Here is a 20,942-nt window from a genome sequence, read left to right as displayed (position 1 = left end):
GTCTTTTCTCACCTAGTTCTGGCTGTCAGTGGACGTTTAGATAATGGCCAGATTGGACATCTTTATTCACGTCATTTATGGACCATTTCTGGATGTCAACGGACGTCCAGATTATAGTCTGTATGAATGTCTTTTCTCAACTAGTTCTGGCTGTCAGTGGACGTTTAGATAATGGCCAGATTGGACATCTTTATTCACGTCATTTATGGACCATTTCTGGATGTCAACGGACGTCCAGATTATAGTCAGTATGAATGTCTTTTCTCAACTAGTTCTGGCTGTCAGTGGACGTTTAGATAATGGCCAGATTGGACATCTTTATTCACGTCATTTCTGGACTATTTCTGGATGTCAACGGACGTCCAGATTATAGTCAGTATGAACGTCTTTTCTCAACTAGTTCTGGCTGTCAGTGGACGTTTAGATAATGGCCAGATTGGACATCTTTATTCACGTCATTTATGGACCATTTCTGGATGTCAACGGACGTCCAGATTATAGTCAGTATGAATGTCTTTTCTCAACTAGTTCTGGCTGTCAGTGGACGTTTAGATAATGGCCAGATTGGACATCTTTATTCACGTCATTTATGGACCATTTCTGGATGTCAACGGACGTCCAGATTATAGTCAGTATGAACGTCTTTTCTCAACTAGTTCTGGCTGTCAGTGGACATTAAGATAATGGCCAGATTGGATATCTTTATTCACGTCATTTATGGACTATTTCTGGATGTCAACGGACGTCCAGATTATAGTCAGTATGAACGTCTTTTCTCAACTAGTTCTGGCTGTCAGTGGACGTTTAGATTATGGCCAGATTGGACATATTTTTTTAAGTCATTCATCGACTAATTCTGGATGTCACCGGACGTTCAGATTATAGCCAGTATGAACGTCTTTTCTCAACTAGTTCTGGCTGTCAGTGGACGTTTAGATTATAGCCAGATTGGACATAATTTCTCATTGTCATTAATCAACTAATTCTGGATGTCAATGGACGTTCAGATTATGGCCTGGACGGACGGACGTGATATCAACCTGTTTTGTATGTCCACAGACGTCGCTTGCTCACGTTTGAGCATCACAGTTGTGGATCGCAGCACATCCATCTATCTTTTCTATTTCCCTGTTAGGCATCATTTAATATGCAAACTAGGGAAGACTTTTTAAAGGTGAAGTGTCAAAAAATAAAATAATTAAAATAATAAGAAAATATAGAAAAATATAAAATAATCTTTTGTACATGTTTTTGAAAGAAACCTATAATACAGTAAAACATATACAGTAAAAACAGAAATATTGTGAAATAGTATTACAATATAAAATAACTTCTGTTTTAATGTTGATTTGAAACCTTGATTTTTTTTTTTGAAGAATAGAAACATTCAAAAGAACAGCATTTATTTGAATCTTTAGTAACATTATAAATATCTTTTGTCACTTTTGATCAATTTAATGCATCCTTGCTGAATAAACATATTTTGTTTAGAAGGCATTACTTTATACCATATACTGTATGAGCTATTTAAATAGCCAAACATATGGGTTAAGATGTGATAGAAGAAAGCAAAGACTAACAATTTCTTTTTTTTTTTAATGATGTATTTCACCTTTTAAGCAGCAAGACTCTTTCAGTCTAACTTTGAGTTTGGAGTTTATCTTCTAAACTAAAACTTTAGGTATTTGTTCAGCATTTAAGCAGGTCTACAAATCACTAGATAAAGTGTAATACCCAACTACAGAACTGTTATAGAGATTAAATTCAAATTAAATGTGCACTGACAACTAAGTCAAAATGAAGAAATGTAGTGCACTTCTTTGAATGGAGGATTGTCTGATTAGAAATAATTATTTGAACATCAAATGCCACCTTCAAAGAGACGTTCTTTCTAAATGAGGGAAAAAAGAGGAGAAACTTTCGTATTTATCTGCCCTTTGAAGCTAACGATAAAGGTTTTTGCATTTAATCCCTCATTTTTATTTCCTGTCTGTCTGCTCGTAGGTGCAGAATGAAAGAGAATGGATGATTTTGTGCTGCTACTCTTCAAATGGTGGGTCTTTCTTTTCCTCACAAAAAGTGAAACCAATTAAAATCAGCTCATTCTGAGTCCATGATGTACTCAAACTTCAGCCAGTCAGGAATTAAATGATGTGCATGTTTGTTTTGTTGGCACAATTAAAAATGAGCATGTCGCAGTGTGACTGCAAGATACAAAACATCATGAAGTTGTTTGCACTGTGATGTGATTTTTCTTTTAAGTAACAAAAAAAAAAAAAAAGTCAAATTCCTGTCGTCTACAAGAGATGCAACAGAATTGTTGATGTCTTCTGAGCTAGGCAAACATCCTCCTGTGAATGCCAGCTAATGATGGAGAACGCCAGTAAAGTGAGTGGATAAAACACTCTTGAATATGTGCAGTTACAGTTGATCTGATAGTTTGTTCTTATTGGCATTTCAGAGTTTCAGTAGCAATAGATTTGTATTGTTCGGCACTCAAAAACACGATGTGAATCATGGTTTAAAAAACACCTGCCAAGAGCAAAAAAAATTTAGATGAGTTTGAACTTGTTTACCTGATTCAGGTCACCTTTTTTTTTGCTAAGCTCCGCCCCTTTTGGTTACTATTGCTCTCACAGACATAAGAGTAAACTGGAGATTTTCAGGAACAGTTTGATAACAGTTTTATTAATATTGAATTTTTACCTTTATTTTAAATAAAGCAATAAAAATATGATGGATGGGATGGATGGATGGATGGATGGATGGGATAGATGGATAGATGGATGGATGGATGGATGGATGGATGGATGGATGGATGGATGGATGGATGGATGGATTGATAGATAGATAGATAGATAGATAGATAGATAGATAGATAGATAGATAGATAGATAGATAGATAGATAGATAGATAGATAGATAGATAGATGGAAAGATAGATAGATGGATGGATGGATGGATGGATAGATGTATGGATAGATAGATGTATGGATAGATAGATAGATAGATAGATGGATGGATGGATGGATGGATGGATGGATGGATGGATGGATGGATGGATAGATAGATAGATAGATAGATAGATAGATAGATAGATAGATAGATAGATAGATAGATAGATAGATAGATAGATAGATAGATAGATAGATAGATAGATTTTTGTGTTCCATGTTCTAAATAACAGCTTTGGTGGCACATCTTTGCATTGCAATGATATATATATATGAAATAATCAACACCTTGTGTTTACAGAAGCCTGCAAAAAACATCATTTATTAGTCTATATTAAGCTTCCCTCTCTTGTGGCATATGAATATGAAATTCAATTCACACAGATGCCACTGAACTGGTATGAATAATAAAAACAGTTAATCTTTTCTTTAATTAAATGTCTCTCTCAAGCCTCATTGCAGTATGGGAAAAGACCCACTGGTGTATAAAACAAACCTAATTAATTCAGATTCTTTCTCAACGGCAAGTTTGTTTACTTGCGCAGTGTCTATCATTTTGAGTGAACGAGTGTCTTCGGGTCAAAAAAAACGAAAAACGAAATGAAATTTGAGGGTTGTGAACAAGGAGACATTTCTGTGTAAAAGTCCATTGTGTGATATTCAGGAAATAAATGAAATGAATTTTCCCCTTAATTTATGTGCTCAATGTATGTTTCATGAAAGAGATGTTTAATGAAATCATGTTTCAAGGATGTTAAGAGATAGATGTTCCTAATTGGTCTCTCTGAAATACGGGCAAGCGTACGACATTCTGCTACTGTGTAAATCGGTTTAGAAGAACAAGGAGAATAATATTGTGCAAACTTGCAGCTGTCTGCTGCTCAGTAAAGCCGCCCAGCAAACATTTGAACGTGTAATGACCATTGAAAAGACGTCCGTCCGACACGTCCCGTCATGGTTGAAAAATAGTTCCAAAATGAAAGTTGAACCGACGTCTTTGACGTCATCTGGCCGTGAATTCCACGTCTCTTCTGGCCGTGAATTCCACGTCTTTTCTGGCCGTGAATTCCACGTCTCTTCAGCGCGTCCCTGGACGTCTAAATGCGTCGTCATTTGTGTGTTTAAATGTGTTGCTGCATAATTAAGTGTATATAAGCCTGCATTTAAAATAATCACACACATATTGTGTAACATCGTGAAAGGCAATCAAGTTGAAGTTTACACATCTTGACAAAGGTTCTAAAAAGGTCCAAAATTGGTCTAGTCAGACCTGACCGTCAATAAAACGTTTTAATCACGTGTACATCACAAACAAGAACACATTTGTGGACATAAGAAAAAAAGAAGCATGTTCTGATTTAGCACATTTTATTGATCTTGAAAAGCCAAAATGTATCTTAATATTTTTTCAATGTTTAACATTTGTTAACCAAACTAAAATACCAATTACAAAATACTGAATTATTATATAAAGGGATAGTTCACCCAAAAATGAAAATTCAATGAAGAAAGGTATACAGGTTTGAAACATGAGGTTGAGTAAATGATGACAATTTTCATTTTTGGGGAAACTATCCCTTTAAACACATTGTTTGGCTCAGTTTTTGTATCCACCAGCTGTTCGTGTTTCAGGTGTTCTGCCATTGCTGCATCAATTTCAGAGTCTGTAGCATTTGGGCTCCACCTCTTCACAGCATCTAAGGGAAGAGAATATATATATATATATATATATATATATTTAAATAAATAAAATTATTATAAAATTAAAATTTGAGGTAAATGATATGCACTTATTTTCAAAATATTTTTATGGTCTACAGCTAAATTAAAAAAAAAACATGGAACAACATGAATGAATCATGAATGACACATTAGAAAAAGGTAATCAACATGCATTACATTTTATTTTATTGTATAAAATATGTTCTGCTTTTATTTTTAAAGCAGTTACTGAAAACATACATGTTAAAATCCAGCTAAACATTTCATTCCATTTCAGATAATTTACTTTCTGAAAGAAACTCTCAAAAGGCTACATTAATAAGTTACAGTAATGACTGTATCATTAAACAATATACTTGGTATAACGTTTAACGTCGTTATCGTTGTTGTATACGTTCAAAGTTACTTTTAGCCTACTGGCTAATTTTAGCCAAACTCAGTAAATTTCAGTTGACAATGTGGGCATAATTTCTTTCGGTTCATTCATGTCACACAAGTAAAACTCAAGCACGTTAATCTAATACAAAATGTACTTACCCAACAGTAGATTTTTTAATAATATCGACACAACTCCCTCCTCTCCTCGTGTTTGTTCAAAGTTCCAGAATCTATGGGGAGAACGCGTTAACATCTCGCGAGATAATCCCATCGCATGATTTTGTAATATCGCGAGATCTTTTGTTACTACATCTCGGCAGCACAGTTTATGGTTTGGGCAGAGGGTTTGGGTAATTACATCCAACTCAGACATAAATGGTGACCGGGTATATTTCTGTTTTACTTGTACATATTCCATAAAAAAATAACAACGAATACATCAGGTACAACAGGTTAAAATAATGATTAAAAGGCAGTGGCTTTGCAATCACTTGACTATACTGTGCATTTTGTGATTATAATTTATAAAAACAAGATAAAGTAAATATATATTCATTTGTATATAAATCGTGTATTTTACAAAGAATTATAAATCCTGATAATTTTTTTCTGTCTTGCTAGACTAGACGTGCAAAAGACGCCAGTGGACGTATAGTATTCACAGCCTGACTAGACGTGTAAAGGACGCCAGTGGACGTCTTCTTCACAACCTCTTAAAAACTTAATGGGCAACTACATTAATTATTGCAGTATTAACCATGCGAGGATTAAGCGCAGCTTTTGCATATTTAACAAGGATTTCATAGAGGGTCATGATGGACTTTAAATGCACGTGTAAAAGACGTCGCCAGGTGAGGTCCTCTCACCCGATACACTAAACATAACTACACGAGCTAAAAGTTAAAATAACAATTATACATGCAACTGTAGACATGTACAAATGTATCTGAATGCATTTTTAGGAAATGTTCTGTGTTACATTTTTTACCGATTTATGACGTCCTGGCCGCAACTATTTTTGGCCAGGGACACGACGTTGCCGTCGGACCAATGTTTGCTGGGCGGTCTTAAGGACCGAGCGCTATATGCTTTCTTTGAATCCCACTGGGAGTTTCCGAGTGAACACGCTTGACAATGCAGCTGAAACAATTAATTAGTGAAAATCCAAGTCTGTGGCGCATGTGTCATGCTTTGCAGAATTAATTAATATGTATGCTTTCAATACGCTTCCCAGTCTCCATGGGCTTGTACAGTGTTTCTCAGGTCACCCGCTAAACTGCAATAAAACCTGCAAGATAAAAATCTTCAACATCCAAAATATAATTTGCTTTTTTCTTCTTCTTTTTTTCCAGTATCAGATATTGTCCAAGATCCCCCCTGAGACGACAGCTTAATTTTTCAGCGTAGCCTGATTACCATCTCCTCCACTCGCGGTGTGTTACACTAAATGAACTGAGACTGCAATTAAAAAAATCTGTTTAAATTTTCTTCACTAATGATCGTATGCTAGTTATGCCACTCATTGTTTGCGACTGGGCTTATATTTATGAACGCATAGCATTAAACTAAATTAGCCCCCCAAAAATCATTTATTTATTTACTCATCCTGACGATACTCATGTTTTTTTTACTTCTTTTTCATCTGTGGAACACAAAAATACTTTTTCTGAAAAATATTCATTGATTAAATGAATATGCACAAGTTTGATGTCAGTAGACCCACTGGGGTCTCGTAACCGATTGTGCTGTGCATTTTGAATAAGCACAAATGAGATTTGAGCACTGCAGTGGATGTTATAGACTTCTGTGCATAATGTTATTGACGCAAATTTCTTGTATGACTTTAGAAGACTTGGAATATAGTCATATGGACCACTTTTATGGTGCGTTTGTATTTATTGGCTTATTTTTAAAGCTTGGCAGCCTAGTTATTATGTTTTTGTTACCATATAGAAACATAAACATTGTTCAAACCATCTCCTTTTGTGCTCCACAGAAGAAAGAAAGACATGCAGGTTTGAAACGACAGTAGCGTGTAAATTATGATTTGAATTTTTGTGTGAATTATTCCTTTAAAGTGCCCCTATAATGCTATTTTAAAGGTTCCTAATTTTGTTTTGGAGGTCTCCTACAATAGGTTTACATGCATCCAAAGTAAACACTTTCTCATAATATAGATTGCAGCATCACCTTTTTTTTCTTACAGTGTCTGAAACGGTTAGTTCAAGGATTTAGTCTCTCTAAACCCCTTCTTTCTGAAAGCCTGCTCTGCTCTGATTGGTCTATCGCTTACAGCTCATGGAAGAAATGAAACGCCCATTACCATATCTGATTTTCAGCTCCGATCATCCTCAACACTTGACTGTTCAATTAATCGTAGTTGATTTTCGATTTCAGCGATGCACTTTTCTTCCTCCCTAAGCCAAACTTAACATCCAAATCAGCCAAATGAGCATTGTGAAATGCAGTCTAGTGTGCTAAACTTTGGGACGTGATTGATATTAAACAGTGTTATTAAAAGCGCATTAAGCCGCGAAAAAGATACTGTTCCCTAGGCAGCCTCCTGTGCGCCCGCTCCGAGACGGGGCGGAACACGCATAAGCAAAGTATACCGTGGGCTTCAGATACGTGCCTAAACGGTCAAATAGCCTACTTACAAATATGTTTTTGAAATGCCGTTTTGGCGAGTATCCTCGTAAACACAGTCAGTTATGTCTTAAGTGAATGTAAATACTGAGAAAGAGCGCGTGTGTAACAGTATATTGGATCCGTTCAGCTCTTAAAGGGACAGCAGCCTAACAAACCTGCTGCAGTCATTACTGTTAATCAAACAACAAAAGACAAAGAGAAAATCACACTGTTCTTAAGACTTCTATACATTACATCTGTTAAATCTAGTCAAACTGTTTGCATATGAAATGCTCTCTTAAAGGATTAAAAGAAATAAAATTTGCATATTTATTTGCTTTTAAAGAGCAAAGACGATCTTGTTTTTCAGGATATGTCCCCTTTAAGGGCAACAACAGCTGCTGGGTGTGTAGATGAGATTTGTTTGCATCTAAACTCCATATGGGCGGATTGTCCTAAACAAGAATTTTCATTCTGTCTTCCTTCTAAAATACTTCAATCATTATTGGTGTCAATTAGCAGTGGATCAGTCAGAGGAGCATAATCCTATCTGACATGCTAATTTGAGAGCTGGAAGACTGCCAGTTGACACAAACTATGACTGCAGTTTCAGGTCAGGGAATGAACGGTCACCTGCTTTTCAGAGTTTAACCATGTCTCTTAAAAAAAATAATTCCATGATAGGATGCATGATGGGAAACTCTGAACGCAGTGCATGTATTGTTCTTAAAATGTCATTAAACAAACTCATGATTGCATGATGTGGGTGGTTTAGCATGAAAATAACTTCTTAAAAGGCAAACAGCTCTAGATGTCACCCAGTGGAATGTGCCAGCTCGTTTCATTCCAACCAGGAAATGAAAATTGTAGAAAAAAACTATAATAATGCTATGTATATATATATTTATACCATGGTCTGTCTGAATACTCAATTCTGATTGGGTGGAAAGTGTGCAATAAGTAAGGAATAATTGACAACGGGCCATTGAATTATTAGAAAAATAATGCACACCCGAGGTGGTAATGCGGCCACGACGTGAAGCGTTTTGTCAATAATCCAATGGCCCGGAGTCAGTTATTCCAATTTTACTACGGTTAACACACCTCAAAACATTGTTCAGATGATGTATTTCAATTCTATTGTTTACTATATTTATTTGCTTGGTCGGTGTCATTGTGGGTTTTGGTTCTTTTGCTGTTGTAGTCTGTAAGGACTAACTGAAATCATTTGGCAAAGTAATGCGGTCAAGACCTACTTTAGCTGTGTGTTTCCCTTAAAATAATTGCACACCTTAGAACGTGTGCAATTAACCAATCAGATTCAAGCATTCAACTGCCCTGAAGTATGAAACCGTTTAACCCCACTCAAGTAGTTCCAAGTCAGTTGAAACACCGTTCTATATTAATGCCCTGAAAATAACTGTAAATTTTACCCTTCCAGTGAAACGTTGTGCTGCAAACATCAATAACAGCTTTAAGGTGTCAATGCTGACAAATGACCGTGGTATAAGCAGGATAATCCATGACTAGCTGTGCATTAAACGATTTTAATGCACGACGTGGACGCAAAGAACCGCACATAGCGAAGCGGAGGATGATTCCTTACATACTGTATAGCCTCGATTACACTGAAAATGCAATTCTCTACCCACCCTTATCACATTCCTAACTCATTTGAATTTTATCCTATTTATTAGACACAAAATAAAGCTATACCATGTCTGGATTTGAACTCTTGTTCCTTTGCATGCTTAATGAAAACTCTAGCAATAGACTAACATGTCTTGCTCCCATATAAAGAACGGATAAGTTTGTGAGAGTGTTTTTTTTATTTATTTTTAATTTGGTTGTATTTTATCTCACTTAAGTGAGCGAGGACTGAATAACCCAAGGCTGAATGAGTTTCAAGTCCACCCACCTCAAAATGTCTACCCCTTTGAAATGTTTAATAACCATATTAATGAAATACATCTTTATCACACAGGTCAGGACGAACCCTCCACCCTCCTACATTCGAGGAAGAGAGTCGAATGACTGAAAGGCAATGTCAGACGTCCTCCGTTTTCCACTGTGAGTGAGCTCTGAGGATACGAGTGGCTCATTGCATCAATCAAGGGCACCAATTTTTGTCAGATTTTCATTTTATGGAATATATGAATATAATCATCTCCCTGAGAGTCTTTCTGACTTGTATAAACAGAACACTTTGTGGCCACAGTTGACTGACAGTAGCTATGAACCTTGTTTGATCAGTTAGTTGAGGATGAAGGCTCTTTAGTAATACTTAACATGTTTGAGTACAGAAAAAAGACTGAATGAATGAAATGTTGACAAAATTCCCTTCATGGCATGCTACTATGGCAACCAAAAGCTAGTAAGAACGACAGAATGCGTTGAGAGAAGAGCACTTTAAACGGCAGAAGGGCACTTCTGATGTCACCGGGAAGTAATAAAGTGGTTACTGTAATGAACTCCAGAGGGAAGGTTGAACCGAGAGAATAAACCCATAAATACTTAATACCTTACATAGCATTTGGCATTTAACCGAATCTCGGCTTTTTAAAGTGTGCGCATCGAACGCGTTCTGAAGCTCAGCAAAGCTAAAAGCCCCTAAATGAGGATATTAAAACTTGGCGGAACAATATTGTGTAGCCACACCCAATTAATCTCCACTTTGTTTCAGTTGGACCAATTTCATGCTCCTCTGATCAGACAAAACACTAGCAGACCTGCCACTTTACCAGCCGCTGAGAACCCCGACCAGGCATGCGTGATTAGTGGGGCTGCACTTCCAAGAGTGGATGTTTTACTTCCTTCTGAACTGCGCTGTGCGCCATATGTTTGAGAACCACTGGAGCAATGACACTGGAAAGAAGTGTCCAGGTTGTGAGGGCAGAGAAGATTCCAGAACACACAGCCACTATGCAAATGATAAAGGTATTAGAGCAAAAAGCAGTTATCAGGAGGGATTATTTGTAAGAACAGATACTGCTGATGCTTTTAATATAGTTCAATTGGGGTAAATGTCAACTCACAGTTCAAAAGTTTCGGTTTTCTTCAATTATAGCACCCCCTAGCATTGGAAATTGGTGAAATTTGGCAAACATAATAAGCATGTCCTATTGTTCATGTGTACCAAATTTGAAGAGGTTTGGACTTTTCACTCTCAAGATACAGGTCAATTAGTTATGATGGAACACACCTTTAAATACATCTTTCTGATCAAATCTGCTAAACCAGGGCTTCTCAAAATGGTAAGTTGATAATTAGTGAGTTGATAATTAGGCTAATAATTTAATCATACAAATGAAAATTGCAATAAATCATTTTAAAATATGTAAAAATAACATTTTAACAAAAAATTTCCAATGTCACGAGTATATGAACTCACAATTGCATGATATAAAGTCAGAATTGTGAGATAAAAACTTTGCGACATTATATCTCACAATTCTGACTTTATTATACACGCAATTGCAAGTTGATGTCTCTCAATTTTGAGACTCGCAATTCTGAGAAAAAAAAGTTTTTTACCGTTTTATTTTTTTTATTACATGGCCTATACAAGCTTCCTTAATTAACCGACATCATAAAACTGAATATGCAAATGTGTTGTTAAATTATTGAAATATTAACTTATAATATCAGGGAGTATTTCAAGTAAATATTTTAGGTCAAAGGAGTTCGGCTGACGAAAACTTTTGGGAATCCCTGTGCTAAACAATTGAATTGTTTTATTTCGTTTAGGACCATTTTAAGTTTTCTTGCTCCAAATTTCATGTGAATCAGACAAATAGACAGGGACTAGGCTGAAAAATAAAAAAGTGGAATATTTTTCTTGTGGCAGTGGAAATTTATTAAGGCATTTGATTTGGGCTGCTGAAGGTTGTAGAAATAAAAATAAAACAAATTAGTCTTGCACTTACGGTTCTGGAGTGTAAACATGCTTTATCAGTTCTTACTCAAATTTTAGATGTGCAATAATTTACATCACAATAAGCTGTAATTTTGTCAGATTATGTAAAAACTGTGCGTATTCGGGATACATTAAATTCTAGCTGTTTAATTAACCAAGACAAAAGAGTTGTCCACTTTATTCTAAGAAGAATTTTAAAAATGTCATTTTGATGCATAGTGGAAGTGACATTTGTTGGTTTCCACTGCGCATCAAACTATTCTTTTATGCATTGTTAGTGCATATTAATGAAGCTAGAATAAAAAGTGTTAGGAGGGTTTATTTGATTTAAATCCACAGAGTAAACATAGTTAAAGAAACATGCATAACAATAAGACACAAGAAAAAGTATATGAAGTGGCCTTGAAGGTATCAAGAAAACAAAGGTCATGATTCATGAAGTATCCTTCCTGTCTCTAATGACAGTCTCTTTTCCGGACTGCCACAGTGAAGGGCTATTATAGCGACGTCTGAATGGGAACATTAGCTCGCAGATACAGCAATTAGCTTGATGATGGTGGACATAAAAGCCTTAGAGCGGAAAACGGCTTCGCGACTCTCTGTTTTGGCAACCTGTCCTGCTTTTGTCATGTAGTTTCCATGGAAATGTTGTGATATGCATTCCGCCATTTGTTTACCTCAAGTCCTTACATCCAATTATTTCACTCATCAGAATGTGACATTCCGAGTTATTTTGAGAAATGCCGCGTGTCACTGGCTGACTTCAATTAATCCAGGGCTCAGGAGTTGCTTTTCGCTCTGGTATTCTTTCGTCCTAATTAATTGAAAGCAGAATGAATTTGTACAATCACGGAATGGCACGGGGACAATAAATTGGCATTCCGGAGAGTACCTGAAGAGGGGGGTTGATGGGAAGGAGGAGGGCTTTCACTGCATGAGCAGCAGGGGAAAGAAAAGTGCTGATACAAGCTTTAGTTTACCTGCTTCAACAGCAGCAGTTGTTTTAAGCTCTATCAGCAGCATTTGTGCCATAATGTTGGTTATCAAAGAAAATTAATTTTCATTTGAATCTCACTTTTCTCAGGGTTTTTTTATTGTAAAAAGCAAGAATGGTTACAGTAAAAGACAATAACTCAAATTAGGCTATTTAGAAAAGGAATGATTATAATTTGAGCTGTTGTCAATGTTTTTGTAATTACTTTTCTAGGTGGATGATCCTCTGGGTTTGTATTAGTGACTTCATTTTTGGGAATTTGACTTTGTGTAACCGGTCCTACTCGTCCTGCTCCGAGCGGGACTCGAACCGGGGTCTCCGGTGTGTGAGGCTGGCAAGCTAACAAGGACTACACTAAAGACAGTCACTAACGGTTTCCTTGAGGTCAGGGGAGTGAGGTTTACACGCACAGATCTAACTGGCCTACGTCCGTTACACTCACCTCACTCCCATCCGGGTCACGGCACCAAATGTAACCGGTCCTACTCGACCCGCTCCAAGCGGGACTCCGGCATGGGAGGCGGACGCGCTTACAAGGACTACACTAAAGACAGTCACTAACAGTTTCCTTGAGGTCAGGGGAGTGAGGTTTACACGCACAGCTCTAACTGGCCTACGTCCGTTACACTCACCTCACTCCCATCCGGGTCACGGCACCAAATGTCCTACTCGACCCGCTCCAAGCGGGACTCGAACCAGGGGTCTCCGGCATGGGAGGCGGACGCGCTTACAAGGACTACACTAAAGACACTCACTAACAGTTTCCTTGAGGTCAGGGGAGTGAGGTTTACACGCACAGCTCTAACTGGCCTACGTCCGTTACACTCACCTCACTCCCATCCGGGTCACGGCACCAAATGTCCTACTCGACCCGCTCCAAGCGGGACTCGAACCAGGGGTCTCCGGCGTGGGAGGCGGACGCGCTTACAAGGACTACACTAAAGACAGTCACTAACAGTTTCCTTGAGGTCAGGGGAGTGAGGTTTACACGCACAGCTCTAACTGGCCTACGTCCGTTACACTCACCTCACTCCCATCCGGGTCACGGCACCAAATGTAACCGGTCCTACTCGACCCGCTCCAAGCGGGACTCGAACCAGGGGTCTCCGGCGTGGGAGGCGGACGCGCTTACAAGGACTACACTAAAGACAGTCACTAACAGTTTCCTTGAGGTCAGGGGAGTGAGGTTTACACGCACAGCTCTAACTGGCCTACGTCCGTTACACTCACCTCACTCCCATCCGGGTCACGGCACCAAATGTAACCGGTCCTACTCGACCCGCTCCAAGCGGGACTCGAACCAGGGGTCTCCGGCGTGGGAGGCGGACGCGCTTACAAGGACTACACTAAAGACAGTCACTAACAGTTTCCTTGAGGTCAGGGGAGTGAGGTTTACACGCACAGCTCTAACTGGCCTACGTCCGTTACACTCACCTCACTCCCATCCGGGTCACGGCACCAAATGTAACCGGTCCTACTCGACCCGCTCCAAGCGGGACTCGAACCAGGGGTCTCCGGCGTGGGAGGCGGACGCGCTTACAAGGACTACACTAAAGACAGTCACTAACAGTTTCCTTGAGGTCAGGGGAGTGAGGTTTACACGCACAGCTCTAACTGGCCTACGTCCGTTACACTCACCTCACTCCCATCCGGGTCACGGCACCAAATGTAACCGGTCCTACTCGACCCGCTCCAAGCGGGACTCGAACCAGGGGTCTCCGGCGTGGGAGGCGGACGCGCTTACAAGGACTACACTAAAGACAGTCACTAACAGTTTCCTTGAGGTCAGGGGAGTGAGGTTTACACGCACAGCTCTAACTGGCCTACGTCCGTTACACTCACCTCACTCCCATCCGGGTCACGGCACCAAATGTAACCGGTCCTACTCGACCCGCTCCAAGCGGGACTCGAACCAGGGGTCTCCGGCGTGGGAGGCGGACGCGCTTACAAGGACTACACTAAAGACAGTCACTAACAGTTTCCTTGAGGTCAGGGGAGTGAGGTTTACACGCACAGCTCTAACTGGCCTACGTCCGTTACACTCACCTCACTCCCATCCGGGTCACGGCACCAAATGTAACCGGTCCTACTCGACCCGCTCCAAGCGGGACTCGAACCAGGGGTCTCCGGCGTGGGAGGCGGACGCGCTTACAAGGACTACACTAAAGACAGTCACTAACAGTTTCCTTGAGGTCAGGGGAGTGAGGTTTACACGCACAGCTCTAACTGGCCTACGTCCGTTACACTCACCTCACTCCCATCCGGGTCACGGCACCAAATGTAACCGGTCCTACTCGACCCGCTCCAAGCGGGACTCGAACCGGGGTCTCCGGCGTGGGAGGCGGACGCGCTAACAAGGGCGTTAAAGACCGCAGCTGCTAGTGTCCAGGGGAGTGTTGTAACATCTGTTACATCCATCCATCCATCTGTCCGTCCATCCATCCGGTTTGTGATGTTGCTGTTGAAAGAATTTAACTTGAATCCGGAATTTTCCTTTAAATAGTACTGAATGAAAGTTTCTTTTATCTGTATTGTATGAAAAAACGTCTTCCTCTGTGCTCTGCTTGCGTTCGATGGGAGAATCATGTTGACACCAGCATGTTAAACAGCGTCCTTTTGAATTCAATAGCCAAAGTGGAGGTGATTCGCTAACTGGAAATCCCACTATCAGCATTCATGTACATATGGGGATACGTTTTAATGTATCATAATCCTTAATCCTGTCAGGTAAAGAGCACAAATCCCTTTAAAAATGACAATGGCGATAAGAGCACAAAACATGTTTATAGCAGAATCACACATGCTGGATTGTTGAGCTGAGGGAGCTTTGGGAAGACAAGGACAAATTCCGGAAGCAAATAAATGAAGTGCAATGCTGACGGACAAGTGTCCCAAGCGTCACGTTTGCTGTTTGTTAAGGGCAGAACCTTTGAAGAAGGAGAGAGGAGCTGGTGTGGGTAACTGCCCTTCAGCAAGAGGAATGCTGGGACTTTGGTGCAGTTGTCTTTCATCTCTCAGAGCCAGGTGAGCTTTCTTTAGTAAAGGTTTGATTTTAACAAGGGCTGTTAGTGAGAGAGGGACCTTACCTTTCTAAACTCAACCTAGCAGCAAGAATCCCGCAGTGTGCAGCATATCGTCGGTTAAAATTAATTGTATAAATGAAAGCTCTCACAGCAGGTGAACTAAACTGAAAGAGCTGACGCATTAGCATGATGCATTGATGTCTGATCTGAGACCTGGAATGCAAAAATTAAAATTAGAGATGGTTGCAGCTGAAAACTTTCCCATCATGCATGCATATAAAGTACTGATAAAAAAAGTTTTAAAGTCTATACTTTTCAATTGTTGAGTCAGATGTGGTTGCTCGAGTTCAAAATGTTTATATTTCAGTGTGCAGGAGGTGGCATATTATTCTGTGAAACAAATGCATAACGAAACCAGAGCTGTGTGTGTGTGTGCCTTTTATGTAGTTATAGCTTTCTTTCTTTAGGAATGAAAACACTGACTCAGGCCAACAGTGCTCCCAAGGCCAAGTTTATTTATTGATATAAGTTCAAAATATTCAAGATTTCAAGGCGAATAAGTTTTGGTCTTTTCACACATCAATGACTCAATCATTTTGAGATCACTATACAACAACTCATAGCATTTTTAATAAAAATAGTCATATAAATGTGTGTGTATTACTTTTACACATATTAAAATATAATGTATTTAAAGGTGCTATATGTAACTTTTTCACTCTACTAAAGCATAAACATATGTTTATGCTTTAGTAGAGTGAACATAAACATATGTTTGCATATATTGAGGAAACATGCTAAGTTCACATACCCGTTTCTCTGAAAAACACTTCTACAGACAGTTATTTGACTTTGAAATGTGCGTTTCCAGGCTGGAATGTTTGTTATTGTTTTGATCTGTGCGATACTGCACGTTTTGAATTCGACCGATATTTTGTCATTCTTACATACTGCACCTTTAAATATGCTTTTTTCAGAAATATGTATATTATATTTGTGTGTGCATATAATTATATTTTAGAATTTTTTATTTATATTATATGTAATGGATGCATTATTTCATTTATTTATATGCTTCTTGATACTCTAAACGTTTAGGAAGCTGAAGCTGATGAAAACAGTCCACCACCCACAATGTGTCTCAGTATACCAGCTCAATTAGTTTGACATGAGGCTGTTACTGTCTGAGCTCCATCGGGGCTGTTGGATGTGTAGAGTGCTTACCTCTTTCTAAATAGAATGTGTGCTTATTTGACTGAACCCTAGGGACTGACTCCGTTCTCTCTGTTTTATTCCAGACAAATCATTTAATAGTTCTGTAACCATTCACATCTGATCTGGAAATATGTTGATCAAGATGAATCTGCGCTATTGTTTGCAGAACTGGTGGGTGACGCTCAAATAAAACAACATCAGCCATGATGATCTTTAGAAGAACGTCTAGTATTTGGTTTCCTAATTGACACCATAATGCTCAGTCCAATTTGTTTTGGATAATGCCGGACCATGTGTGTGAGAAGACCGTGTGGAATTGTGCGGCCCCCTGATGTCTGGAGCCATCTGGCTGTGGCCGGTTCATCTCTCTCAGAGCGTACACAGTAATTACAGGGAACCGGCCCACCCGAGCATGACAAACTAACAGCGTTCACTCTCTACGACTCTTCCAGCACAATCCTCATCGCTTCATCTTTTTCTTTTTACTTTTTTTTTCCCCCCACTTGCAGTTTCTCTCTAGCTCCATGTGATAAATATTTATGGGATGAAATGCATGCTGGAATCGTTTACAGCCCACTGACATTAAGTGGAGAAATTTGCAAAAGATACATGACCGAACCATCGCCATAGAGAATCCCACCTGCCTCTCGCACCCTACTGAGAGAAAAAAAAACTCCCTCTTAAAGATAAACGTTCCAATTAGAGTCCAAAATACCTTAAAAGCCATAACAACATTTTTTTTCTCTTTAGAAAAGCGTCAATGTGTTGGTGGTTTAACCCTTTCATGCATGAATTATGATAACCTCAGTCAGGATTCTATGCGTTTTTATTGCTCTTAGGGCATGAAAATCAAGATTTGATTTTTTTTTTAACACATTTTTCAAAGAGATTTTCAGATGTCCACTTGAGTGGACAGCATGCGTTTATGGTTTAAACTGAAGATATACTCTATTAAAGGGATAGTTCACTTTGAAATTAATTTTTGATATGTTTTAGCTTTCCTCAAGGGCATCCAAGATGTAGGTGTCTTTGTTTCCGCAGTAGTTTCAATTTTGATATTTTTAGGTCAAACCGTTCTTGTCTGTCAGTCATATAATGCAGGTCTATGGTCACCACCTCAAAGAGCATGCACAGAGAAGGCCAAATTAAACATGATTTAATGACTCGTAAATGTAAGTACACATTGATGGCCTAAGACACGAAACGAGCGGTTTGTGTGAGAAAACGAACAGTATTTATATCGTTTTTACCTCTTGTAACGCACAGACCGAAGCGCTCGCGCCCTCAGATCACTTGGACGTGGCTGTGTTTACAAGAGGTAAAAACGATATAAATACTGTTCGTTTTCTCACACAAACCGCTCGTTTCGTGTCTTAGGCCATCAATGTGTACTTACATTTACGAGTCATTAAATCATGTTTAATTTGGACTTCTCTGTGCATGCTCTTTGAGGTGGTGACCATAGACCTGCATTATATGACTGACAGACAAGAACGGTTTGACCTAAAAATATCAAAATTGAAACTACTGCGGAAACAAAGACACCTACATCTCGGATGCCCTTGAGGTAAGCTAAAACATACCAAAAATGAATTTCAAAGTGAACTATCCCTTTAAACATAATGCAATAATCAAACAGATATAGTGTGTGTATTTAAAAAACTAATTAATACAATTATATCAAATCATGTAAAAACTATAAAATATATACAAAAAATATAAATGTGAAATATTGCAAAGGTAATTGAACATCATACAAGTTAAACTTCGCGTATCTTTGATATCAGAACATGAGGACGTGATTCCATCAGAAATTTCTACAGCCTGTCAAGGTACAACAGTGGAAACCACTCAGATGCTCCCTCCAGTGTGCCAGAGTATGTCAATTTACCCTTATTAGCTGATAATTCTGGTTATGTTAGAGATGGACACATTTCTATCATATAGCCCTCCTCTGAGAAAACCTAGAGATACGTTTTATTCAATCTCATCTGAAATGAGCAGTGTCGGGGTAACGCATTACTAGTAACATGCATAACACAATCAGATTAGTTTTTTGATGTTACAAGTAAAGCAATGTGTTACGAGTAACGTGCATTACGTAATCAGATTACTTTTTTATACGAGTAAAGAAACGCATTACAAGTAACATGCATTACGTAAACAGATTACTTTTTGATCTAACAAGTAAAGTAATGCATTACAAGTCACATACATAATGTAATCACATTACTCTTTTTGATGTCAATGAAAATTAGATTCTAATAATACAAATACATTTATTTACTGTCAAAAAAAGTTACTGGGATAGATTGAAGGATATCGCTTCAGTTCAGAAAGCATTTATGAACCCCCTGGAGCCGTATGGATTACTTTTATGATGGATGGAGGCACTTTTTTGGGCTTCAAAATCTAAGGTATACCATTCACTTCAATTATAAAGCTTGGAAAAGTCAGGATATTTTTTTAATATAACTCCAATTGTGTTTAGCTAAAAGAAGAAAGGAAAAACTTTTTTTTTTTTAGGTGAATTAACCCTTTAAGACCCCTGTAAGAGATCTCAAAATTCTCAATATGAACTCAATGAGAATGAAACAAATGAAACATTTCAAATTCCCCCAAAAGAGCAGCATCTGAGCAACTGTTGAACCCAAAACCGCAAACATGGTTCCTGATACAAAGAGACCTAACCAAGAACCAATAACCTTTATTAAGTGCAGCACAGTATGCAAAGATTATCCAGAGTCTTTTTTTACAGGGACCTTTAATTCCCTTTATAACGATTCACACATTCTCACTTATTTCTGCTTTACAGTCATTATAGGTTCAGTTCTCGAGTGTTACGCCTGAGAATGAGGTGTTGAAGACTTCAGGATGTGAAGAATTTCTCCGAGATCTTCACAATGAAGCCTGTTAAAGGATCCTCCCTCAGTATAACTGGTATGTTCTGCCAATATGGTACTGTCCCATGTGTTTTATTATAAGAATTCTATTCTATTCTATTCTGTTATATGGCTTTTAAACTGAATTTAGACATGAGACAAATTTTGATAACAGGCAGTATTGTAAATATTGCAAACCATATGATAACATACATTTTTTTTTAATTATTATGATTGTATAATGTAATTTTGTAATGAATAAAACTATTTTATAATAAAAATAAAATTATAAAAACTTATGTATTTATCATTTAATAAAAAAAAATCTCGTTTGACCTTGTGAGGATCAAATTATTGTAAAAAATCTTTGATCTCGAGGGGAAAACCCCAATACTTTAAGTTTCAGACCCAGTTTTGTACCCTGTTCATGGACAGTGCCAACTAATGAAAGATTCAACGCTGCTAATTGAGATTGATTCGACTGTTTAGGCGCTGTTAAAGAAGAAAATTACAGGCATTATAGAACAGCTCTGACAACTTGGCTCCTTCAGCACAGATACTGTAGCTTAAGCTCGTAAAAAAATCTGCCGATTTCTCTCTCCTTTTTTCAGAATCGAGAAAACTCTTGACAGCACTTGCCCATCATGCATCACTTTGTCCTGCGTGTCTCTATGGTGGATCCTGCTGCCTGCTGGAGAACTCCTGCCACATGTTCTCACACACCGGAGGTCAAAAGATCACGTAGCTCGTCATGAATGATTTATTCAGGGAAATTAACATGCACTTCTCAATCTGGTTGGCTTGATGATTTGATAATGCATTTCTGTGTGCCGTCCGGTTAAAAACGCGTTGGACTAGAACCAAATCAGCCGAGCAGGAACAAAAAATGAATCATTCTGATAATATACAGGCTTATTCATGAAGTAGATCTCAGTGAGTCCCTACATCCCTACAGGCCATTTTTTGTAAGCGCAGCCAAGTGAATTATGGGAGATGCATTGGGTTTTAATAATGAACTAGTGTCCATTCTACAAGGAAATTATATTTATGTAGTCTACATAAGCTGGTATAAAAGTTGCATGAACCAGAAAGTTTAACGCACAAGTTGAATTTTCGGTGGCTTATTTAATATATAGTGGGAATGAAGATGAGCAAAGCCATGTAATGGCAGAATAAACTAATAATGGCTGAATAAAAACATGAATAGAAACATGAATGGAGGAGTTCACC

This window comes from Rhinichthys klamathensis, unplaced genomic scaffold (genome assembly GCF_029890125.1).
Source record: "Rhinichthys klamathensis goyatoka isolate OS25496 unplaced genomic scaffold, OSU_Roscu_1.1 h1tg000059l_1, whole genome shotgun sequence".
Classification (NCBI taxonomy): Eukaryota; Metazoa; Chordata; class Actinopteri; order Cypriniformes; family Leuciscidae; genus Rhinichthys; species Rhinichthys klamathensis.
This window is presented reverse-complemented; position numbering follows the sequence as displayed.